The sequence below is a fragment of the Biomphalaria glabrata genome, chromosome 14 (genome assembly GCF_947242115.1).
Source record: "Biomphalaria glabrata chromosome 14, xgBioGlab47.1, whole genome shotgun sequence".
In the NCBI taxonomy this organism is placed as follows: Eukaryota; Metazoa; Mollusca; class Gastropoda; family Planorbidae; genus Biomphalaria; species Biomphalaria glabrata.
The window spans coordinates 13,590,317-13,616,821 of NC_074724.1; the positions used below are offsets into that span (position 1 = coordinate 13,590,317).

At 37.9% G+C, this 26,505-nt stretch overlaps 1 protein-coding gene across 1 annotated transcript in view; it reads right to left on the bottom strand.

Annotated features, from left to right (window-relative positions):
• The window catches only part of LOC106072770 (alpha-(1,3)-fucosyltransferase C-like), a 32,565-nt gene extending 12,605 nt beyond the window's left edge, over positions 1–19,960 (bottom strand). Inside the window, exon 1 of the mRNA XM_013233213.2 lies at positions 19,810–19,960. The gene's annotated coding sequence lies outside the window, so the exon portion shown is untranslated. The remainder of the gene's footprint in view (positions 1–19,809) is intronic.
• Positions 19,961–26,505: the final 6,545 nt, after the last annotated feature.

A 26,505-nucleotide genomic window follows, 5' to 3' on the forward strand; every position in this document is an offset into this window, starting at 1 on the left:
GTTCGCGCTCACGTAAGCAGCTAAATGATCTAGATGGGGCAGCTACAGGGGAAGGGCGATTGCCCCTAAGGCCCAACTTCTGGACAGTGCTCATTAGGTTATCAAGAAAAAAAAGTTATTTGCGATCGACAGGGGTGGCCAACCTTTTGCTTCCGTGCACCGATTTTTTCCCCTTCTAATTCGCTTGGCCACACACACTTTTTACCCACTTTCAGTCCAATAAAGTAATGTAGACGTATTTGGGCAGTTAAACATAGCACTTATGATCATAATCATATATAGTGTAGGCAGACGTATTAATTGTAGAGGGATAAACTGTACATACTTAATGGACATTTATAAATTAGAATTTATAACGATAATTGAATATTTCTAAATGTATGACTACTAATATATGAACACTGTTAGTAGTTTTTTTTTAATATAATAAAACTAATTTCATATACAGGCAAGATAAAATTAAATTTAATGAGTATTTCGACTTTGCTTGGCTTCAATCATCCGTGATAATAGAAGCTAAATTCATAACTACTTTCCCCCTCAGCGGGGCTAAAGCTAAAAAATATTTCGTCAATATTTTTAAAAAAGCAAATTAGACATTCTAAAATCTATTAGAGTAGCAAAAGGGTTTTGAGTTTAAACTTCCCTTAAGAGAGGTTTGCAGCAAAAAATACCTCTTCAATAAAAAAATAAAATAAACTACGCACTCAAAAATCTATGGCGTAGCCAACTCAAAACCCCCATCAGAGGGGTTTATTGCTAAAAAATACCAGTTTAATAATAAAAAAAAAATTACACACTAAAATTCTTTGAGCGTAGCCAAGCCAATGGGGGGGGGGGGGAAGTTTGAGTTTGAATCCCCCATGCTCCGGATGGCTTTTTTTTTAAATCTAAAATCCCCCTCCAGATGGTTTTGAGTTTAAAATCCACCTACAGAGAGTTTAGTGGTTGAAAACCTTTCTCTCCAATAGTATTCTAAAGCAAACTACAGTCACCAAATTCTATGATCGTAGCTAAATGTGTTTTGAATTAAATAAAAACAACTCCTGAGTTTTTTGGGTTTAAAACCCCTGAACAGATGATTTGATGATAAAACTTTCCTTTTCAATATAAAATCTAAAGCAAACTACAATTCCAAGAACGTATTCAAGAGTGGCTACACATTTCTACCAGTGGCTGGGCTCCATTAATAAAGTGCAGTGAATAGTCATCTGCCGAAATTGAAAAAACACTAAATGTGGCTCAACAAAGATGTCTGAGACGGATTTTAGGAGTCAGTTATAGAGATCGAATCTCAATCAAGGAAAACCTATTCCGAAACGTGAGTCGACCCCTTAGTAAAGATGTGACAGAGCGTCGTATGAGGTTCGCTGGTCATGTTCTTCGACAAAATGAATTAAGAGTTGCGATGACATCCTAGTACAACTTGACGCCACATGTTCATGGAGGTCCTCAGAGCAGGTGGCAAGAGGCTTCAGACATTATCAGTGACACATTTTTGTGGAAACAGTTTGCCGCGCAATGCGCCTAACGGCCGGGAGTCAGTAAGAATAGCAGATTAGGTTTTTGAAATAAAACTTTTTAATAGCAGGATAATGCACTGTACATGCATCAGAATATGCATTTTGTTGTTTGTTTTCAATACCGGAAATAGCGTTTAGGGGCGGTGCTCCGCCCCGCGCTTGGAGAGCTCCCAGAGCTACTCTAGAACCCCTTGATGGCGAGGGCTGAGAGACAACAATTTTTTTCAACTAACTCCAGGATGAGCCTATTCTAAGGCACAATATACGTCTTCCGAAAGAATGAAGGGTCAGAATGTAATTAAGATTTATTTTGTACACACACACACACACTCACACACACATATATAATATAATCTTTTTTTGGCGGGGGGGGGGAGAGAAAAAAATCCCCCAAACCCACCCCTGGAAAACAAAAATCCTGGCTACGCCAATGAGTAAATATATATAGATAGATCTTCTCTGAAATCAAATAAAAACTCGGGGCACAAATGTTGACAAGATCATAAAAGTTCATTTCGCTGTTGTTCTCAGATATTATTGTAAGACCTGTTTCGCACATTTTATATTAGGCCTACTATTTCTATTACTATCTTCCACTCACATTATTTATATTTCTTTCATTCTCTTTCTATCATACACTAATCAATGAATCAGATCTATATCATCCCTGCACCGTTTATAAGAAACATTTAGCAATAATCCTTGATATGGATTGATGTAATAATATTAATAGTAATGGTACTGTTATGTCTACGACAACATTAATTTATATACAATACACTAATTCAGAATGAGCCAAGCATCTACTACTTTACACATGTACTCTACTAAACCGATAGAGAGGCTTAACTGGCGCCCGGGAGCGACACCTTAGGGGCGCCTCTCCCTCAGCCCAAACGTCTACAGAAACAACACGTAGTAAAAAAGGCTAATGTATAATTGTACTCAAATCACACTAGAATATATCACCTAATGGACCTCATTCACCTATCGTAAACAAACAAAACTTAACCACGTGATTCTCTATCTCTTCTATACAAATTACGATCTAATTTTTAATATACAATATACAATAGCTATCAGGTGACAGTTTTTTTTTCGTTGTTTTATCAATATTATCACGTGGCTAAATGTTGTTTGCTATGATTGGTGAATGAGGTCCATTTAAAATATCTGCAATTAGTCCCGGGCGCGTATTAAAAATAATCACTACCTAACGTCGCTTCTACCTAATATTGTATCCGTTCACCGTGACAGATTGAGGTCACTATGTTTGACCCGTAAATCTAACACGTTAGCGCGTGTTCTCTAAAGTGTACTGGCACGAATCGATATAGTGACCTTATTATACTTCTTTCTAGAAATGGGGTCATGTGAAAGCATGGCGTAGCATAGCCCGTTATTTTGCAGGACCGGCCTTAAGCCAATGCCACCTATGCGAACGCAGTGCGCCCCGCACTTTCAAAAGACCCGCGCTAATTCTAGGTGTAAATTCTTAAATTAAACCATTTTATAACTTAAAGCTGAATTCCCGCTACTGATTTACCAGAAGTTTCTTGAAATCTCCTGAATTTGCAAAATAAACGAAAAAGTCATGGAAATCTCCGGAAATTATTAGAATCTTTTGAAAACTCAAAAAAAAATAATAATAATAATTCCAGAAATAAATAACAAACATTTTAGGGTGTCATTTAAAATGGAAAACGCCAATCCTATGCGCAATAAAAAAAGGCATTAATTGTGGAATCTGGTGAAAGAAGTATCACGCGCCTCAAACTAATGATAATATTGATAATTACTTGAGGTCAACAATTCTCGATGATAGATTGAAACATTTGGTAATTCTTGCTATTAAGCAAGAAACATAATTCTTATGATTTACTGTAGGCCTATTGCTTAGCTACGCGCAAGGTTCGTAAAGTAATTCTATAGGTAATAAAGAATAAAGAATAAATAAAATGCAAAGAAGAATTTATTTTTTAATACAAACTTTTAATTTTCACATATTATTCGTATCCCTACCCAAACTTGGCCCTTTCAATTCCGTTTCTTATAAAGCCCCACAACGGTTGAGTCCGGCCCTACTATTTAGTGACGGAGGAATACAGAGTAGTCTACTTGTTCTCACTTCCCCTCTTTTTTTCACCGCTAAAGTTCAGAGGGTAACTCTAGTCCGACTTTCAGAAATAAAAGAGTGATCTTTCAATGACTTCTAGGTCACAATATTTATTTTATTTTATTTATATTTAATGATGGTTAAATACTAATTGTTCCCCCACTCTTTTTTTTTTTTTCGCATCTAAAGTTACGTGTGGTAACTCTATTCCGACATGCAGAAATAAAAGAGTGATCTTTCCTTTACTTCTTTTCCGTCCAAAATGTTGAGCCCTGAAGAGAATTATTTTTATAGTCAACCCACGGCGTAAGATATGCCTCTATTTTGAAGGGCCGGAAATAGGCCACTGCAACCTATGCGACCGCATTGGGCCCCGCACTTTTAAAGGACCCGCGCTAATTCTAGGTGTATACATTTTTAAATTAAATCATTGTATAACTTATAACAGATTTCTTTAGAAAAGTCATACAAATCTCCTGAAATATTAAGACAAAAATTGTCATTTTGGGGTGTCATTCAATATGGAAAATGTCAATCTCACGCGCGATAAAAAAACGGCATTATCGCGTAATTTTGGAATCTGATGAAAGAAGCTTCTAGCGCCTCAAACTAATGAAGAATTATTTTAGCTCAAAAATTATCGTAGATAGATTTAAATATTTGGTAATTCTTGCTATTGAGTGTGATCTATGTAGGACAGGGGTGGACAAATTACGACCCGCGGGCGACATGCGGCCCACCGAGGTGTTTTAAGCGCCCCACCGGCCGACACCTACAGAAATCAGGTGTGCCCACAGTATAGAGATATAAAAATGCAAATATAAAAAAAAAAATATCTATATTAATTATTGAAACTTTCTCATTAAAAAAAAGTTTTAAGTAAACGAAGATTATACTTATTGGCTATACATCAATACACTCAATTCAAGACACAATGTCTGAGTGTTGGGTAGGCTTGGAACAAGATGGCAAGCGTAACAACTGATGGAGCTCGATCTTTGACTGAGAATCATAAACTTGAAACAAGAAAGTTTGCATAAAGCTGTATATAGGCCGACAACAAAATTGAAATGAAGTAGAACCAGGGGAGTTAATCACGAGTAGTTCTGATTTATGAATAAATAATCCAATGTATCCGCCATCTTAGCATGGGCAACGCAAATGAGAAGAATATAAAGTCTTAAGGATGAAATTGTTATGTTACTTGAAGGACATTGACTGTGACTTTGTTACCAATATTTTTAATGAAGAGTAGATGACAAAATTTCATTTTTCTTACGTATAGAATTGCAATTGATTGTTTACATATGAAATGTAAGTGCATGTTAAATCCATCCACACGAGGCATTTACATTTCTACTGGCAAGCAAACAAAAATAGCTTTTGTCATTTTCCTTTGCTGAAAGGTGAAACTATCTTTAGTGAAATGATTAAAAGTACAACACTTATTAAGAGAAGCCGATTCATCTCCAGAGGACATAACTCAAAGCAAAGAGAAGTTCCAGTCAGCACTACCACGGGAGTTTTATGGGTGCCAGAAGCTGTGTTTCCACACTTAAAAAACCTTTGCTGCTGTTCACACTATTTGGGTACACATACATTAGTTCTTCCTCTTCTTTGTTTTCATTTTACATGTTGGAGGGTTTAGATCAGTAATCCTATATCTGAGATGAATTGCGTAGTGGTTTCCAGATCAGGCAGTTCTCCGAATAGACTTTGGAGAGTCTTGTTCGGGTCCCTTGATTTAGTATGCACCATTGAAGGACATGGTCAGCATTCTCTGGTGATGCTCCACAAGGGCAGGTTTCCCTCGTCCCGACATTTAACTTCCAGAACATAAATTGTCTCATTCAGTGAGCAAGTATTTTTTGTGGAAACTAAACAAGTATAATCACTGGTCAATGTTGACTTACTGTAATTTGACAGCAGTCTTAGGGGTAACAACTAGTAAGATAGTTTCACATTTAAGAAACACTATGCACGAGTGTAAAAAGTAAAATACTGCACATTAAGTACAAGTGTATATTTGTGGGGATATAGTGATTTAAAAATACAACAACAATTAAAAATTCTTGGAATCTTCGGAAATTATAAAAAATCTTTTGAAAACTCATACAAATCTCATGAAATATTTTTATGATATACTGTATGACTTTGCTACACGCATGCCTCTTAAAATAGTTCTGTACGTAGTAAAGAATGAATAAAATGTAAAGACGAATTTATTTTCTAGTACAAACTCTCAAATTTCACTTATTATCCTTATCCCTACCTAAACTTGGCCACGCGAAATCCGTTCCACATAGGACCCCACAATGGTTGAGTCCGGCTCTGTTTTTTTTTGTGACGGGTGAATACAGAGTAGATTGCTTGCTCTCCCCCCCCCCCCTGCGTCTTTTTTCGCCTCTACGTGAGGTAGAAATAAAAAAAAATATTGATCTTTCTTGGTCACAATGGTCTGACCCTGCTATTTAGTGACGGGTAAATACAACTTGTTCTCCCCCACCCCCTCTTTTTTTTTCCTGGCGTAACTCTAGTTTTGTCCGACTTACAGAAATAAAAAAGTGATCTTTCCCTTACTTCTTGCTTGCGTGTCCAAACTCTTGAACCATGAAGAGAATTATATATATAGATAGATGTTTCTTGAATTTTAGAAAAAGATGATCTAAAAATGTTAAAATTCGTGGAATGAGAGTTAGTCCAGTTCCTTGAACTTCTGAGGTTATTAAGTTGTAGCAGGTCCCTGAGTTGTAACTGTTCCTTGAGTTGTAGCGGGTCCATAAGTCATAATAAGTCTTTGAGTACTTTATATCTTTAAAGTCAATTATAAATGAAAGTAAAGTGTAAGTTTTAAGAAGATAGAGAAGCTCCTTTCTTCAATGGTATCAGTATATTTTAGAGATATCACGCTATGGGTTTAGGCCTATTTTTCAGTGGTTTTGTGCAAATATTTCTCAGGTAGTGCTGGGGTGTGAGAAAAAGAGTTAATATTTTAAAATATTTCATTAAAAGATAAGAAAGACGTATAGAGTTTATTCGTTTTGTTTTAGTCATTTCATTTTCCCGCAAGCGATTCAGTTATTGTCGTTATACATACAGAAAGGAAAAATAAACATTGTATTATAAACACAACCTGAACTTAAGTCATCACAAATTAGGCACACTGACTTAATCCTGTGCACTCCCAGGGGAGCATAGGGCCCCAACCACACTTCTCCACCGAACTCGGTTCTGAGCAGCTTTCTTCATTTGCCCCCATGTCATTCAAGTACCCTCAGCTTCACTGATGACTGACCTCTTCCAGGTTTGCTTGGGTCTGCCCATCTTCCTCTTTCCTTGTGGGTTCCAGTTAAGTGCCTGCCTTTCAACATTGGTAGCTGATTTTCGCAGGGTGTGTCCTATCCAGCTCCATTTTCATTTTGTGATGTCTTGGGCTATGGGCTTTTGTCTAGTTCTCTCCCACAAATCGATAGTAGTTATCGTTTCTGCCCACCTAATTCCTAACATCCGGCGAAGGCATCTGTTAACAAAGGTCTGGAGCTTTTCCATATTTGGCACAACAACACCGTAAATCACCACATGCAGGTCTAGAAACAAAGACATGGTATTGTCACGTGATGTTTAAGAAGGTACTAACAGTTCTGCTACAGTGGAGACTCGATTGGGTATCTTATAAACACCAGAGAATATTGTATGTTCGGACATTTGAGTACGGTTATATGCAAGTTCAAAAGTGTTAAGTGCGTCTTGATGCAAGTTAAAAAGTGTTGAGTACGTCTTGATGCGAGTAGAAAAGTGTTGAGTACGTCTTGATGCGAGTTGAAAAGTGTTGAGTACGTCTTGATGCGAGTAGAAAAGTGTTGAGTACGTCTTGATGCGAGTTGAAAAGTGTTGAGTACGTCTTGATGCGAGTAGAAAAGTGTTGAGTGGGTCTTGATGCAAGTAGAAAAGTGTTGAGTACGTCTTGATGCGAGTTGAAAAGTGTTGAGTACGTCTTGATGCGAGTAGAAAAGTGTTGAGTACGTCTTGATGCAAGTAGAAAAGTGTTGAGTACGTCTTGATGCGAGTTGAAAAGTGTTGAGTACGTCTTGATGCGAGTTGAAAAGTGTTGAGTGGGTCTTGATGCAAGTAGAAAAGTGTTGAGTGGGTCTTGATGCGAGTAGAAAAGTGTTGAGTACGTCTTGATGCAAGTAGAAAAGTGTTGAGTACGTCTTGATGCAAGTAGAAAAGTGTTGAGTGCGTCTTGATGCAAGTTAAAAAGTGTTGAGTACGTCTTGATGTGAGTTGAAAAGTGTTGAGTGCGTCTTGATGCAAGTAGAAAAATGTTGAGTGAGTCTTGATGCAAGCAGAAAAGTGTTGAGTACGTCTTGATGCGAGTAGAAAAGTGTTAAGTACGTCTTGATGCAAGTAGAAAAGTGTTGAGTACGTCTTGATGCAAGTAGAAAAGTGTTGAGTACGTCTTGATGCAAGTTGAAAAGTGTTGAGTACGTCTTGATGCAAGTAGAAAAGTGTTGAGTACGTCTTGATGCAAGTTGAAAAGTGTTGAGTACGTCTTGATGCAAGTAGAAAAGTGTTGAGTACGTCTTGATGCAAGTAGAAAAGTGTTGAGTACGTCTTGATGCAAGTAGAAAAGTGTTGAGTACGTCTTGATGCGAGTAGAAAAGTGTTGAGTGGGTCTTGATGCGAGCAGAAAAGTGTTGAGTACGTCTTGATGCAAGTAGAAAAGTGTTGAGTACGTCTTGATGCAAGTAGAAAAGTGTTGAGTACGTCTTGATGCGAGTAGAAAAGTGTTGAGTGAGTCTTGATGCAAGCAGAAAAGTGTTGAGTACGTCTTGATGCGAGTTGAAAAGTGTTGAGTGCGTCTTGATGCAAGTTAAAAAGTGTTGAGTACGTCTTGATGTGAGTTGAAAAGTGTTGAGTGCGTCTTGATGCAAGTAGAAAAGTGTTGAGTACGTCTTGATGCAAGTAGAAAAGTGTTGAGTGCGTCTTGATGCAAGTAGAAAAGTGTTGAGTGGGTCTTGATGCAAGTAGAAAAGTGTTGAGTGCGTCTTGATGCAAGTAGAAAAGTGTTGAGTACGTCTTGATGCGAGTTAAAAAGTGTTGAGTACGTCTTGATGCAAGTAGAAAAGTGTTGAGTACGTCTTGATGCAAGTAGAAAAGGGTTGAGTACGTCTTGATGCAAGTAGAAAAGTGTTGAGTACGTCTTCATGCAAGTAGAAAAGTGTTGAGTACGTCTTGATGCAAGTAGAAAAGTGTTGAGTACGTCTTGATGCGAGTTGAAAAGTGTTGAGTGCGTCTTGATGTGAGTTGAAAAGTGTTGAGTGCGTCTTGATGCAAGTTGAAAAGTGTTGAGTGCGTCTTGATGCAAGTTGAAAAATGTTGAGTACGTCTTGATGCGAGTAGAAAAGTGTTGAGTACGTCTTGATGCGAGTTGAAAAGTGTTGAGTGCGTCTTGATGCGAGTTGAAAAGTGTTGAGTGCGTCTTGATGTGAGTTAAAAAGTGTTGAGTGCGTCTTGATGCAAGTAGAAAAGTGTTGAGTGCGTCTTGATGCAAGTTGAAAAGTGTTGAGTGGGTCTTGATGCAAGTTGAAAAGTGTTGAGTGGGTCTTGATGCAAGTAGAAAAGTGTTGAGTACGTCTTGATGCGAGTTAAAAAGTGTTGAGTGGGTCTTGATGCAAGTAGAAAAGTGTTGAGTGGGTTTTGATGCGAGTTGAAAAGTGTTGAGTACGTCTTGATGCAAGTTGAAAAGTGTTGAGTACGTCTTGATGCAAGTTGAAAAGTGTTGAGTACGTCTTGATGCGAGTAGAAAGGTGTTGAGTACGTCTTGATGCGAGTAGAAAAGTGTTGAGTACGTCTTGATGCAAGTTGAAAAGTGTTGAGTACGTCTTGATGCAAGTAGAAAAGTGTTGAGTACGTCTTGATGCAAGTAGAAAAATGTTGAGTGGGTCTTGATGCAAGTTGAAAAGTGTTGAGTGGGTCTTGATGCGAGCAGAAAAGTGTTGAGTACGTCTTGATGCAAGTAGAAAAGTGTTGAGTACGTCTTGATGCAAGTAGAAAAGTGTTGAGTACGTCTTGATGCGAGTAGAAAAGTGTTGAGTGAGTCTTGATGCAAGCAGAAAAGTGTTGAGTACGTCTTAATGCGAGTTGAAAAGTGTTGAGTGCGTCTTGATGCAAGTTAAAAAGTGTTGAGTACGTCTTGATGTGAGTTGAAAAGTGTTGAGTGCGTCTTGATGCAAGTAGAAAAGTGTTGAGTACGTCTTCATGCAAGTAGAAAAGTGTTGAGTGCGTCTTGATGCAAGTAGAAAAGTGTTGAGTGGGTCTTGATGCAAGTAGAAAAGTGTTGAGTGCGTCTTGATGCAAGTAGAAAAGTGTTGAGTACGTCTTGATGCGAGTTAAAAAGTGTTGAGTACGTCTTGATGCAAGTAGAAAAGTGTTGAGTACGTCTTGATGCAAGTAGAAAAGGGTTGAGTACGTCTTGATGCAAGTAGAAAAGTGTTGAGTACGTCTTCATGCAAGTAGAAAAGTGTTGAGTACGTCTTGATGCAAGTAGAAAAGTGTTGAGTACGTCTTGATGCGAGTTGAAAAGTGTTGAGTGCGTCTTGATGTGAGTTGAAAAGTGTTGAGTGCGTCTTGATGCAAGTTGAAAAGTGTTGAGTGCGTCTTGATGCAAGTTGAAAAATGTTGAGTACGTCTTGATGCGAGTAGAAAAGTGTTGAGTACGTCTTGATGCGAGTTGAAAAGTGTTGAGTGCGTCTTGATGCGAGTTGAAAAGTGTTGAGTGCGTCTTGATGTGAGTTAAAAAGTGTTGAGTGCGTCTTGATGCAAGTAGAAAAGTGTTGAGTGCGTCTTGATGCAAGTTGAAAAGTGTTGAGTGGGTCTTGATGCAAGTTGAAAAGTGTTGAGTGGGTCTTGATGCAAGTAGAAAAGTGTTGAGTACGTCTTGATGCGAGTTGAAAAGTGTTGAGTGGGTCTTGATGCAAGTAGAAAAGTGTTGAGTGGGTTTTGATGCGAGTTGAAAAGTGTTGAGTACGTCTTGATGCAAGTTGAAAAGTGTTGAGTACGTCTTGATGCAAGTTGAAAAGTGTTGAGTACGTCTTGATGCGAGTAGAAAGGTGTTGAGTACGTCTTGATGCGAGTAGAAAAGTGTTGAGTACGTCTTGATGCGAGTAGAAAAGTGTTGAGTACGTCTTGATGCAAGTTGAAAAGTTTTCAGTACGTCTTGATGCGAGCACAAAAGTGTTGAGTACGTCTTGATGCAAGTTGAAAAGTGTTGAGTACGTCTTGATGCGAGCAGAAAAGTGTTGAGTGCGTCTTGATGCGAGCAGAAAAGTGTTGAGTACGTCTTGATGCGAGCAGAAAAGTGTTGAGTACGTCTTGATGCGAGCAGAAAAGTGTTGAGTACGTCTTGATGCGAGTTGAAAAGTGTTGAGTACGTCTTGATGCAAGTAGAAAAGTGTTGAGTACGTCTTAATGCAAGTAGAAAAGTGTTGAGTGGGTCTTGATGCAAGTAGAAAAGTGTTGAGTACGTCTTGATGCGAGTTGAAAAGTGTTGAGTACGTCTTGATGCAAGTAGAAAAGTGTTAAGTGGGTCTTGATGCAAGTAGAAAAGTGTTGAGTACGTCTTGATGCAAGTAGAAAAGTGTTGAGTACGTCTTGATGCAAGTAGAAAAGTGTTGAGTACGTCTTGATGCAAGTAGAAAAGTGTTGAGTGGGTCTTGATGCAAGTAGAAAAGTGTTGAGTACGTCTTGATGCAAGTTGAAAAGTGTTGAGTACGTCTTGATGCAAGTAGAAAAGTGTTGAGTGGGTCTTGATGCAAGTAGAAAAGTGTTGAGTACGTTTTGATGCAAGTAGAAAAGTGTTGAGTACGTCTTGATGCAAGTTGAAAAGTGTTGAGTGGGTCTTGATGCAAGTAGAAAAGTGTTGAGTACGTCTTGATGTGAGTTGAAAAGTGTTGAGTACGTCTTGATGCAAGTTGAAAAGTGTTGAGTACGTCTTGATGCAAGTAGAAAAGTGTTGAGTACGTCTTGATGCAAGTAGAAAAGTGTTGAGTACGTCTTGATGTGAGCAGAAAAGTGTTGAGTACGTCTTGATAAGAGTTGAAAAGTGTTGAGTACGTCTTGATGCGAGTTGAAAAGTGTTGAGTACGTCTTGATGCGAGTTGAAAAGTGTTGAGTGGGTCTTGATGCAAGTTGAAAAGTGTTGAGTGGGTCTTGATGCGAGTTGAAAAGTGTTGAGTACGTCTTGATGCAAGTTGAAAAGTGTTGAGTACGTCTTGATGCAAGTTGAAAAGTGTTGAGTACGTCTTGATAAGAGTTGAAAAGTGTTGAGTACGTCTTGATGCAAGTTGAAAAGTGTTGAGTACGTCTTGATGCAAGTAGAAAAGTGTTGAGTACGTATTGATAAGAGTTGAAAAGTGTTGAGTGCGTCTTGATGCAAGTTGAAAAGTGTTGAGTACGTCTTGATGCGAGTTGAAAAGTATTGAGAGCGTCTTGATGCAAGTAAAAAAGTGTTGAGTGGGTCTTGATGCAAGTAGAAAAGTGTTGAGTGCGTCTTGATGCGAGTTGAAAAGTGTTGAGTACGTCTTGATGCGAGTTGAAAAGTGTTGAGTACGTCTTGATGCGAGTTGAAAAGTGTTGAGTGGGTCTTGATGCAAGTAGAAAACGTTGAGTGCGTCTTGATGCAAGTAGAAAAGTGTTGAGTGGGTCTTGATGTGAGTTGAAAAGTGTTGAGTGGGTCTTGATGCAAGTTGAAAAGTGTTGAGTACGTCTTGATGCAAGTTGAAAAGTGTTGAGTACGTCTTGATGCAAGTAGAAAAGTGTTGAGTACGTCTTGATAAGAGTTGAAAAGTGTTGAGTGCGTCTTGATGCGAGTTGAAAAGTGTTGAGTACGTCTTGATGCGAGTTGAAAAGTGTTGAGTACGTCTTGATGCAAGTAGAAAAGTGTTGAGTACGTCTTGATGCGAGTTGAAAAGTGTTGAGTACGTCTTGATGCGAGTAGAAAAGTGTTGAGTACGTCTTGATGCGAGTTGAAAAGTGTTGAGTACGTCTTGATGCGAGTTGAAAAGTGTTGAGTACGTCTTGATGCGAGTTGAAAAGTGTTGAGTACGTCTTGATGCAAGTAGAAAAGTGTTGAGTGGGTCTTGATGCAAGTAGAAAAGTGTTGAGTACGTCTTGATGCAAGTTGAAAAGTGTTGAGTACGTCTTGATGCGAGTTGAAAAGTGTTGAGTACGTCTTGATGCAAGTAGAAAAGTGTTGAGTACGTCTTGATGCGAGTTGAAAAGTGTTGAGTACGTCTTGATGCGAGTAGAAAAGTGTTGAGTACGTCTTGATGTGAGTTGAAAAGTGTTGAGTGGGTCTTGATGCAAGTAGAAAAGTGTTGAGTGGGTCTTGATGCAAGTTGAAAAGTGTTGAGTACGTCTTGATGCAAGTAGAAAAGTGTTGAGTGGGTCTTGATGCAAGTAGAAAAGTGTTGAGTGCGTCTTGATGCAAGTAGAAAAGTGTTGAGTGGGTCTTGATGCAAGTTTAAAAGTGTTGAGTACGTCTTGATGCAAGTAGAAAAGTGTTGAGTGTGTCTTGATGCAAGTAGAAAAGTGTTGAGTTCGTCTTGATAAGAGTTGAAAAGTGTTGAGTGCGTCTTGATGCAAGTTGAAAAGTGTTGAGTGCGTCTTGATGCAAGTTGAAAAGTGTTGAGTGCGTCTTGATGCAAGTTGAAAAGTGTTGAGTACGTCTTGATGCGAGTTGAAAAGTGTTGAGTACGTCTTGATGCGAGTTGAAAAGTGTTGAGTACGTCTTGATGCAAGTTGAAAAGTGTTGAGTGCGTCTTGATGCGAGTTGAAAAGTGTTGAGTACGTCTTGATGCGAGTTGAAAAGTGTTGAGTACGTCTTGATGCAAGTTGAAAAGTGTTGAGTGCGTCTTGATGCAAGTTGAAAAGTGTTGAGTACGTCTTGATGCAAGTTGAAAAGTGTTGAGTGCGTCTTGATGCAAGTTGAAAAGTGTTGAGTACGTCTTGATGCGAGTTGAAAAGTGTTGAGTACGTCTTGATGCGAGTTGAAAAGTGTTGAGTGCGTCTTGATGCAAGTTGAAAAGTGTTGAGTGCGTCTTGATGCGAGTTGAAAAGTGTTGAGTACGTCTTGGTGCAAGATAAGTATTGAGTACGTTTTATCTTATCTTATATAATACAGACGTTACTTCAAATAAGAAGATGATTACGTCCTAAGCGTCATACATTCAATCCTGCATATTAACCAATGACTTAAGTTCTGCCAAGTCACTGGTTTTCCTGGCTAGCTCAGGCAACCCATTCCATGCTCTAGTGCAGTGGTTCCCAAACTTTTTTCTCTCGTAGACCCCTTGCCTTGTTTTCTGGTTTTTGGTAGACCCCCTGTTTAACTTGCATTTTTTTTCAAATTCATCAACATTGTTTTACAACTAATTTCTATCTGTAGTGAGTTGAAAAGTGAAAAAGTAATTTAAAGCTACATATTAAATTATAGAGATCTATCTTTTTTTTTTATTGATAAAATTCAAATTGAAACCAATTAAAATAAAAATTAATATGTACTGCTGGAATCACCAATCAAACTGGAAATGTCTTTTTGCTGGTTTATCATCCGTTGCTACAGATGTTGTGTTTCAAACAGGAATTTGTTGTTCAATGAAGTAGTGCTTCAAACATTAAATATTAATTAATTAATAAAGTTTTCGCAAAGAGCAGTTTCTGGCGTATTTCTTGATCTTTCAAGTGTTGCTCATATATTGAGTCCGCAAACATGTTATCACTATCAGGAGAAGGGGCGAAGCCAGTAAGCGTCAAGCATGAAGGGCTCATTAGCCTTGGCTGGCTACCCACCTAGCCGAAGTAAAACTGAATTCAAAACTCTCCTGCTTTGCAACTATATTCAAACATGGGAAAGGTTTTGTGGGTCAATCCTGAGTAAAAATAAGGAGACGGCGACCCTAATGCAGTTTGCAACACACATCACTACACCCTGTCATAGCCTATGACACCGCTGATCCCAAACTGTATATATGTCGTTTGCAAAGAATTACACAATAAGCTTTTAATTTTATAACTCATGCCACCGACGTGTCCTTGAACTGTAGTGTTGCTTAAAGCAGTTATTTTAATATCAGGTGTAGGTTTGTGTAAAACAGTTTTTACAACTACAACGGCTGGTAAAATCAATGTTTTACCTTTAATGTTTTACGTGTTTTGTCATAAAAAAGTTAAGTTTCACTTTCAGACCTTGTGATGGTGTTAAGATTATCTGTTTCTTTGACCAACGGTTAATTAGCATGGTGTCATGTGGGAAGCACAACGACCAACCGCCTTTACTTTTCCTAACATAAGTCAGGTACCCATTAGAGTTGGGTGGACTCAGGGGAGCCTTAAAAATCATGAAATTAAAAATTCACAGAGATTCGAATCCAGGAGCCCAGGTTCGGTAGCCAAGCGCCTATTTTGCTATAAGTAAACAGATAGTGTAAGACACCCACAAACCATCATCTTCTCTATATGATGTCGAAGAGATTTTGTGGGTCTGTTCTGAACTGTATCTTTGAATGTTCGAAAGTTTTTCTAATTTTTTTATCAGGGTGACATTGTCTCAGTTGATTCTCTTCTCAAGCGTAATTAGTTTCATATCGTCATAAAGAGGCAATTGGCATGTTTGATAAGGAAGGAATGAACAAATTTAACTAATCAACGCTATACAGTTGACATTAGGTTTGGCTAAACATTACTTACATGTAGACAAAATTAAGTTATTTAAATAATTATTGAAATTAAATACAACAAAAATTTTTCGTTTGAATAGCAAGATAAATATTTAAAGGATTAACTCGTTCTCTCCGTAATTATTTACCCCCTTCTGGTGGAATCAACGCTGGTATCGTCAGTTAGGAGAGAAAGAGTTAACTTATGCGCACATTATATGTTAGTGTGAAGAATTAAACTAATAGGATGTAAATATTAAAGTCACAAAGTGCTTAAATGAAATCTATTATCGTAGACCCCCGTGGACATCTCATAGACCCCCAATTTGTTTTTTTTCACTTTCGTAGACCCCTTGGAAGTCTTCGTAGACCCCTGGGGGTCTATATAGACCACTTGGGAATCGCTGCTCTAGTGCAAGTTACAAAGTGTTAAGTAGAGTCGAAAGTTCTCTGCATTGATTTTATGTGTGTGTGTCTACACGTAGCTTTAGCCAGAAGAAATATCTTGCAACGTTATACTGTTTTTCGTGCTAAAAATAGATAGAAATGTTATGGTATGTTTTAGATTCACGTTTAACTTTTTAGTTTAAATCATTTTTTAAATTCAACTTTGATACGGTGGCGAAATCTGTTGCAAACGAATATAAACTTGTATTACGTATATGATTATTCAAAATTTTCCCCACGTGGATCTTTAAAGCTCTTTAAGATAAAAAAATCCACAAATGTTGAAAACCTAGTATCTTTATTTAAAGTTATAGTTCAACTTGACCCACCACTATCAAAATCAATGAGGTATCTATAAATAAGGCATCTAGAAATGGGGTCTCTAGAAATGAGGTATCTAGAAATGAGGTATATATAGAAATGAGGTATCTAGAAATGAGGTATCTAGAAATGAGGTAACTAGAAATGACTTATCTAGAAATCAGGTATTTAGAAATGAGGTAGATAGAAATGAGGTATCTACAAAATAAGGTATCTAGAAATGAGGTATCTAGAAATGAGGTATCTATAGAAATGAGGTATGTAGAAATGAGGTATCTAGAAATGAGGTATCTAGAAATGAGGTATCTATAGAAATGAGGTATTTAGAAATGAGGCATCTAGAAATGAGGTATCTAAAAATAAGGTATCATGAAATAAGGTATCAAGAAATGTGGAATCTAGAAATGAGGTGTCTAGAAATGAGGTATCTAGAAATGAGTTATCCTGAAATGAGGTATCTAGAAATGAGGTATCTAAAAATAAGGAGTGTAAAAATGAGGTATCTAGAAATGAGGTATCTAAAAATGAGGTATCTAGAAATGAGGTATCTAGACATGAGGTATCTAAAAATGAGGTATCTAGAAATGAGGTATCTAAAAATGAGGTATCTAGACATGAGGTATCTAAAAATGAGGTATCTAGACATGAGGTATCTAAAAATGAGGTATCTAGACATGAGGTATCTAAAAATGAGGTATCTAGACATGAGGTATCTAAAAATGAAGTATCTAGAAATGAGGTATCTAAAAATGAGGTATCTAGAAATGAGGTATCTAGACATGAGGTATCTAAAAATGAGGTATCTAGAAATGAGGTATCTAGAAATGAGGTATCTAGAAATGAGGTATCTAAAAATAAGGTGTCTGTGACCAACACACTTGCCGGGGATTATATTATCAAACTTGACAATTCAATGAAATGAAGAAAGAAACATATATCTCTGTATTTTCTTAAAACTTCTTTAATAATGCTTCTTCAACGTTCACATCAAATTAACTTCTCAATTCAATAACAACTTGACTTAATACTTCATAAATAAAACTTAAATGATTCATGAAACTTCACTTAGTATAACTTCAACTTCAACTAATAAAAACTTTAACTAATGGACCCGCTAATATCAGAAAACTTATAAACATTATTAATCGAGGACTGAGCGAGGACCCCGTCTAACTGACTTTCCCTTAATTTATACCTTTCTTAATCGTACGTTTCAGAATCATGGAACCTTCTCCGATAAGTATTTTAGTAACTTTGACCTTCTAGAAGCTGACGTGTGCTATTTTTTCCCTTAACCCTTTTCTTTGATTGGATATCTAAAATTAACTTGTTTACGCTGGACACTGGCACTGGTTTGAACTCGCTTCTAGAAACTGGTCGAAATAGGTCACAGACTCGACTCGTGACAGTGTCTAAAAATAAGGTATCTAGAAATGAGGTATCTAGAAATGAGGCATCTAGAAATGAGGTGTCTGATACAGATGTCCTGAAGGTCCGAGAACGTCCAGTTCCCTGTTAAAGGACCTCTTGACCAAGGAAAGGCTTTTATCCATGGCCAGGATGAGGCATCGGCTCTTCACCAATCCCTCTGTCCGAAATCCCGCCTTATCCGAAACGATCATATATTCACGTTCGGTATGTCGCTGGACACGACCGCCTTGAGCCCCGCACGAGTATCCCCCTCTCGTACGAGGTCGGAGGCCGAGCCGCGTGGGGGCCTTTTGTATGCCTATAATGTCCCACCGAACCCGTGCGAGGGTCCATCACAGCGCGTATGGCCCCCGATGGGGAACGAATCGGTGGGGGGTTGGACGTGTTAGCGAGCCTTTGTTACATCCCTACCACGTGCAGTGTACAGTCTCTCGACAGTATGTGTGCTACCATTCTTGGCCTATCCGCATCCCCTGGAGGACGTATCCTCGGAGGCGCCACGCTGAGGCGACGGTAGCTGGAATATCCTCCGAATGAGGTGTCTAGAAATGAGGTATCTAGAAATGAGGTATCTAAAATAAGGTGTCTAAAAATGAGGTATCTAGAAATGAGGTATCTATAAAAATGAGTTATCTAGAAATGAGGTATTTAGAAATGAGGTGTCTAGAAATGAGGTATCTAGAAATGAGGAATCTAGAAATGAGGAATCCAAAAATGAGGTATCTAGAAACTCCTAGAACATATCACAACTATTTCAAACTAAATTTAGTACTCTTCCCGAATTCATAGTTCAAAATCAACAAACAAAAAAACATTAAACGCATGGATGTCAGGACCTTCCATTTCTTTTGTACTTATGCTATCTATCACCGTGAACACCTGTTGAAAGTTTTAGCCTGCAGATATTTGCTTTTACCAATAGAAATGTTTTACAAATAATAGTTTTAAGACAATATCGAAATAATGTTTCAGAAGAATATTTGAATTTTAGGGGGGAGGCAATCATATTCCATTCAAATACTGTAGATCCCATTATTGTGAAATTACTGCTCTGATTCGAGATTACACAAGTGGCGGTTTATAGCAAATTTTATATTGAATATACAAAACAAAATAAAGCTTTCTTAGTAAACATTTCTGATTAAATTAGGTAATAGTAGCAAAGTAAGATCCAATCGCTATAATAGTTTTTATATACCGTTTTGTTTTTAAATATATCTCTCTTTTTCTCACGATTAACATACCGACCAATGGGCATAGAGTAAAATTTCTTTTGGTAGTGGATACTGGTGGCTCAGACAGTTGCACGGCTAAGCATTTTCTGGCGATGCAACTTGTGAAAGCTTCAAAATTTCACTATCCTTCGGTCGATACAGCAATATTTCTTTAGAAGAAAGAAAAGCTTCAGTGTGAAATAAAGTCAAATTACAAAAGCGTTGAACGGGTTGATACTGAATTGTCAGATAAATTCAAGGCAATAAGCAAGTTCGTTTGTAATTTTCCTATCAAATGGTCAAGTCATGTACAGAAATACGTCTTGTAGTGTGTAAGGTGCCTAATGTCATCTCATCTGTTCCTTACAACTTGCCAGATAGGAAGCTCAAGCCACAGCCTATCTCTAAGCATCAAACACGTTTCTACAGGGTACGGCACAGATTACATAAAAGAGGGAATACATAAACACTGCCAGGACTCCAACAAAGCCCGGGTTGTACGGCAGCCTATGGGTGACCCGTAGCGTGACAAAAAAAAAGGAAGCAAAACAATCGATAACCGCGCATTGGAGGGAGTTACATTATTTTATAGTTCAGTGTTTCCCAAACTGTGTTCCGTGGAACTCTAGCTTTCCGAGAAGCCTGAATCTCTCAGCCACCTGAAAGAAAAGAACTGCTCTGCTTTGAACAAATCCCTCATCCCCCTGAAAGTAAAGAACTGGTCCGCTTTAAACAAAATCTCCCAGCCCCCTGAAATAAAATAACTGGTCCGCTTTGAGCTACAAATGATGTCAGATTTTTAAAATATTGTTTTTTTACGTGGTGGATTTCATATTCCAACTCTTTACCACAGTTTAGATTTTATACTGTTAGGCTACAATTCATACAAACATTTCTTTTTCATTTGACTTTCTATTTGGACCGCATGTATTTTCAATATAAATTATTGTGAAATCCCTAAAAGCTGTGATAAGATTTAACGAGACTATGTAAACGTGTCTATGAAGAAGCTCTATATCTAATAGTTTGATACATCTCACCTTAATCGTAGGCTTATATCTAGATTTCTTGTTCAAGGGTGTTTTAAATATGTATTGAATTATTTTATATTTTAATGCAGAGCTCTCTATATCGTGTTACAATGTACATCCAATTAAATTCTGTTAATTCTGTCCCAACACACTGAACGAACACTGCTGTGTGATAGATCAATGAATTATAACACAGTATTGACCGCTTCAGCAGCTTGGAAAATTGGAGGAACTGGTCCAGTGATGAGATATATTGATTCTAATGGGATTTTTTAAATTTTTTTTTTTTTATAAAACTTTTGTTGTAACACAAATCAGACTCGGCACCATTAACAAAATGTGCTTGTTTCAATATATTTAATTTTTTTATTTCTGCGTTCTCTGGTTTATATAGATAGATAGATAGATAGATAGATAGATAGATAGATAGATAGATAGATAGATAGATAGATAGATAGATAGATAGATAGATAGATAGATAGATAGATAGATAGATAGATGCTGAAAGATGCTTTTCGCACCGAAAGCATTGGAGTTTGCATACGATATAGCACCAATGCAAGTTTTTTCAATACTCAGAGACACAAGAGACCAAGGAAAACTACGACTGCATCAGAGACCTGCTATTCGCAGATGTCTGTGCCCTAAATGTCGCAAACGAAGAAGACCTTCCAAAGAGACTGTCCCTCTTCACTTCTGCCTGCAAAAATTTTGGCCTCGTCATAAATGTAAAAAAGACAGAAATACTGCACCTACCTCCTCCAAATAAAGCTGTCACAGAACCAGACATTCTTATAGATGGACAGCAACTAGCAAACGTCAAAATGTTTCTCTATCTGGGAAGCATCATATCAGCAAACGCCAACCTAGATGATGAGGTTGACTTCCGTGTTGCTCGTGCCAGTGCTGCTTTTGGCAGACTTCAAGAACAAGTGTGGCAACGTAGAGGACTCAGAATATCCACAAAACTGCTGTAGTTCTCCCGTCACCCCTATATGAATCAGAGTCCTGGACCCTATATTCCCGCCACACCAAAAAGCTAAACTCCTTCCACCTACTCTGTATAAGGAGTATCCATAAGGTGCGTTGGTCCGACCATATACCAGACACAGAAATCTTAAAGCTGTCCAACATGTACAGTATCGATGCGACAATAAAATGGTCCCAAATTCGATGGGCGGGACATGTAGTCCGTATGCCAGACAATCGCCTTTCCAAACGACTTCTGTACGGTCAATACAAGGGTTACAAAGACACTCTCAAGAGCTCCTTCAAGGTAAGTGATATCTACATTCGCGGCTGATAATGCTTAATTTACTTTAATATAGATCTAAATCTATCTCGATCTCAAAGCAATATTTTGCTAGTCGATAGTAAATCTAAAAGGCAGCTCTGAATGTTTATCGGCTTTTTGTTGGAAAACTACTATCTAGATCTATAATGTAGGTGGGTCGTAAAGTTAATTTGACAGTAATTTTGTACTTAGTAAAGTATGAATAAAATGATAAGACGAATTTTTTTTCTAATACAAAATCTTAAATTTTAATTAGTATCCTATCATTACCCAGACTGGACCCATGCAATCCGTTTCGCATAGGGCCCCGCAAACTATAGGACCGTCCCTAGCTGGTCATTTACTAAACAAACGAAATTGCTGTGCCAACAATATTAAATTAACCTAGTGTATATTACTGATATTGAATTTGTATAAAATAACCGTAGGCGTAACTACTTGCCAGAAGAGCTTACATATTCAACAAAAAATGATTTGTATATTTATAACAGAACCCAACTCTGGCTAGTTTTGGGAGACTTTGATTATCTTTCGTTGGGTCAACAAGTTCCTAATTATGGTATGTTCGTTGTCTTATTAGGGAAAATAAAGCTTCAGACGGCACATAAAAGTGCCTACTTATATCGTAGGATATATATATCCAAATCAAAAGGAAGATGACGCTTACTATAAGCTATCCCGACAAGATCAACATCTAATCTTTCGACTCAGGACCGGACACAACAGAATGCGACAACACATGTACCGGAAGCTCAAAATTGGAACCAGTGAAATCTGCCCATGTGGAGTATCATCAGAGAAAGCCGACCACGTCTTCCAAAACTGCTCTCTTTATCAAGAGGCCCGTACAAGACATTGGCCCTAAGACACCCCAATAGAAAGAAAACTATATGGAGAGCTCCCTGATTTGGAAACCACTGCGCAGTTCATCTCATGTATTGGTCTAGTCATCTGAACACTCCAATAGCATGTTGGCCGATTTGGTGGGATCGGGAGGAGGCGATGGCATCAATCCCGCCCCCCCCCCAATAAACTTTCGAGTGGAGTGGGGGGGAAAATGAGTAATAAATTCGTATACAAATTGTGTGAATTCTATGCTAAAATTCGTCCGCCCCCCCCCCCCCCCCTGGATCCGCCAGTGGGTTAAGGTGGCCCCGGGTACGCTGTTCTGCCTCAACGTGGCACCCGGGTGGAAACGGTTACTTGAGGGGGTAACTAGGCTAAATAAATGGCAAAACAAAACTCCCATGGGAGTGTCCAAGGGTACGCGAGAATGGACCCATTGCACGGACGGAGTTGAAAGAGAGCTCTCACGACCCTGTCGATAATCCATGCGCCGTTCCTCAAGGTATTAAAGAAAAACTGGTCGCCCCCACCTCCGTTACATAAATGTAATAAAACGTAACCTCAAATCTGCTAACATTGAAACTGAGGAATCAATAGTATTTTCAAAACTGCAGAATCCCTATCAATATTAAAACTACATAGTTAAACCTAGATAGCCCGTTGTTTATTATTATTATTATTATTTCTAATGTAATGTACCAGTTACATCATTATTACTTTTCTTAGTTTTCATTTGGTTATTTTGATTATGCTATTTGTATACTGTTATTATTTATTTTTCTTCTTCTTTATCGTTCTCATTTTTAGATTGGAACGTTCAGATGACCAGACCAATGAACTGTATGAGCGTTCAGATGACCAGACCAATGAACTGTTGGAGTGTTCAGATGACCAGACCAATGAACTGTTGGAGTGTTCAGATGACCAGACCAATGAACTGTTGGAGTGTTCAGATGACCAGACCAATGAACTGTATGAGCGTTCAGATGACCAGACCAATGAACTGTATGAACGTTCAGATGACCAGACCAATGAACTGTATGAGCGTTCAGATGACCAGACCAATGAACTGTATGAGCGTTCAGATGACTAGACCAATGAACTGTATGAGCGTTCAGATGACTAGACCAATGAACTGTATGAGCGTTCAGATGACCAGACCAATGAACTGTATGAACGTTCAGATGACCAGACCAATGAACTGTATGAACGTTCAGATGACCAGACCAATGAACTGTATGAACGTTCAGATGACCAGACCAATAAACTGTATGAACGTTCAGATGACCAGACCAATGAACTGTATGAGCGTTCAGATGACCAGACCAATGAACTGTATGAGCGTTCAGATGACTAGACCAATATATGAGATGAACTGCGCAGTGGTTTCCTAATCACACAGCTCTCCATATAGTTTTCTTTCTATTTGGGTGTTTTAGTACCAGTGTCTTGTTCGGGTCTCTTGGTAAAGAGTGCAGTTATGTAGGACATGACCAGCATTCTCTGGTGACACTCCACATGGGCGTATTTCACTAGATCAACTTTTGAGCATCCAGTACATATGTTGTCCCACTCTGTTGTGTCCAGTCCTGAGTCGAAAGATTAGATGTTGGTTATGTCGGGATAGCTTCTAACTTATAGCTTATTTATAATAAACGTGGTAGAGAGGCTAAGTGCGCTTGAACTTGGCTTGGCTTGGCTACCTATGAAGGGCCTCTCGAGGTTCGACACCCGACTCGGGCAGAGTTGTGTTTATTGAGCGCATAAAAGCAGAACGGAAAAACCTTCTCCTAGATACCCCCTCCCCACTGGTCCACAACTTAGATTGGAGCAAAGCGCTCTGAGCATGACATAAGCATGAAAGTAGCGCTATAAAAAAGCCATAATTTAATTTAGTAGGCATCATCTTTTTTGTGATTTGAATGAGAGCTTGTTCATTTCTCATTTATTTATTCACTATTAGATTCAGCATTTCTTCTGGATAGAGTGCAATTTGATTGTTATCCCACATTTCTATATGCGTAATAACTGATTTTGTAGCACTAGTGCTTAAGGAAAAACAAATACAATTGTTCAATTGACACGCGATTGTACTATCAACAAGATTCGACTGTATAAAAGGATTTTTTTTTTGTTTTGGTAAGTTACGATTCGGTACAAAAATACTTCCTTGGAGACAGCTGACATCACTGTGTAAACAAAGTAGCAAGAGAAGTCACCAATAACAAAAACAGTATGTTAAGAGTTACGTCCCTCAAAGTCAGTACGGATTCTATCAGAAATACTTGGGTTAAGTCAACATACCTGGAACCTATACTATCAGTGGCAATGAAAAATAGCAATCAACTGCCATCGTCCAAAATAATTGTTTAATGTAAAAATTCACAGAACAATAAGGCACCACCAGGTAGATATTGTGGACATACGGAGTAAACCTAGCTAATTTGAACCTAAGTAAAGGAAAAATATGTATACTTTCAATATGATTGATATTTGTACCCGCTGGTTAGAAACTATATATATATAATTCTCTTAATGGCTCAAGTGTTTGGACACCAAAGTAATGGAAAGATCACTCTTTTATTTCTGCAAGCCGGACGGACTAGAGTTACCCAATGTAATTTTAGAGGCGAAAAAAAGAGGGGGTGGGGGGAGAACAAGTAGTATTTACCCATCAAAAATTAAAAGGGCCGGACTTAACCATTTTGGGCCCAATGCGAAATGGATTTTGCGAGGCCCAGTTTGGGTAGGGATACGGATAATAAGTGAAAATTAAGAGTTAGTATTAAAAAATAAATTCTTCTTTGCATTTTATTCATTCTTTACTACGCACAGAATTACTACACGAGCCATGCGTATAGCGAAGTCATACAGTATATCATAAGACTTCTGTTTCCTTCATATATCACGCTCAATAGCAAGAACTACCAAATGTTTCAATCTATCTACGAGAATTGTTGATCTCAAGTTATTCTTCATTAGTTTGAGGCGCGAGAAGCTTCTTTCACCAGATGACACAATTACGGGTATTGCACAATGCCGTTTTTGTTTATCGCGCGTAGGATTGGCCTTTTTTCATATTGAATGACACCCCAAAATGCAAATTTTTGTCTATATATTTCAGGAGATGTGTATGAGTTTTCTAAAGATTTTAATAATTTCCGGATATTTCCAGGACTTTTTCATATATTTTGCAATTTCTGAAGATTTCCAGGAGCTCCTGGTAAATCGACAGGAGGCCCCTGGTTATCTGTTATAAGTTATACAATGATTTAATTACATAATTTATACACCTCAAATTAGCGCGGGTCCTACTAAAGTCGAAAGTGCGGGGGCCCTTGGCGGTCGCATAGGCTGTAGTGGCCAAAGGCCGGCTCTGCAAAATAGCGGCATAAGCTACGCCGCCTATCGACTAATAATAATTAACTTGAATGCTAACCATACCATGACCTGGCTCTGTTGCTTTTTATCTGGTACTCATATCAAACTAATCGAAAGTTAATAGTAAATTTAGTCGTGATGCAAGCTTTCTGTTTATCCCGTTCTCAAGAATAACATGAAATTAGAAGGTTGTATATGGTAAAAAAACAACATCTTGTTTGTATCATCACATTTACATAACAAGAAAAACATTAACAAAATACTTATTTATAAAACAAAGCTTACATTAAGTAAAATTGTATCAATTAGTTAGAAATTAGTCCTCTAATTATATATGTATGATTGACTTGGGCATACAAATCTGTGCGATAGAACTATTTTTACCAAGATTATTGTTTAGCTTTTAGCTTTCTCCAAGCGCTATGATCCTATCACCTGTCTGGACCAGTTGTCAAAGGTGGAGGGAAGAAAGTGGTATATTCGTGAATGTTAACATGATCGTTCCTCAAGGGGACTAATTCAACTTATACCACCACATCTATAAGTACGAGTTCCTTCCCTCGTTTAAGATATCAAATAAAATTATTGTATACCAATAGTCAATTAACAATTATTTATTATTATTTTTATTTTTTTTTATTCTTGTGTTGTCAGGTAAAAAAAATAATTGTGCAAAATTTCAGCTTTCATTGTGTGTGGGAGAAATATGTACACACTTTTTACCATACAGACAGAGTGAGGTGATAAAAGCTTAATAAAGATATCCCAATGCACGCACAACCTTTCATATTAGTACCATTACACTTCCTTCAATAACGACTTCCTACGTCAAGAAATCGACTATTGTATTGTTGCTATTATCATTTCATTGTTTCTTTTTCTATTATAAAAAAATAAATAAATAATTCAATACTAAAAAGTGAGAAAGTTGAAAATAAAATAAAATAATTGTTCTATAATAATAATAATAATGCTTGTCCTCGAGTCCGCAGATTAATGAGAAGTGCATTTTTTTACCGTTGCAACGCAACCCCAGCTGTGAACTACATATTTTGACACATCGAGCACAGACATAACTTCGGCAATGGATTTTCTTTTGGCCTCATATGTGTCTCCAGATGTCTCGTTCCGAGGTGCTCTCTTCTATTTCAGTTAAAGTAAGATGGCGCTTAAGCTGGTCTTTC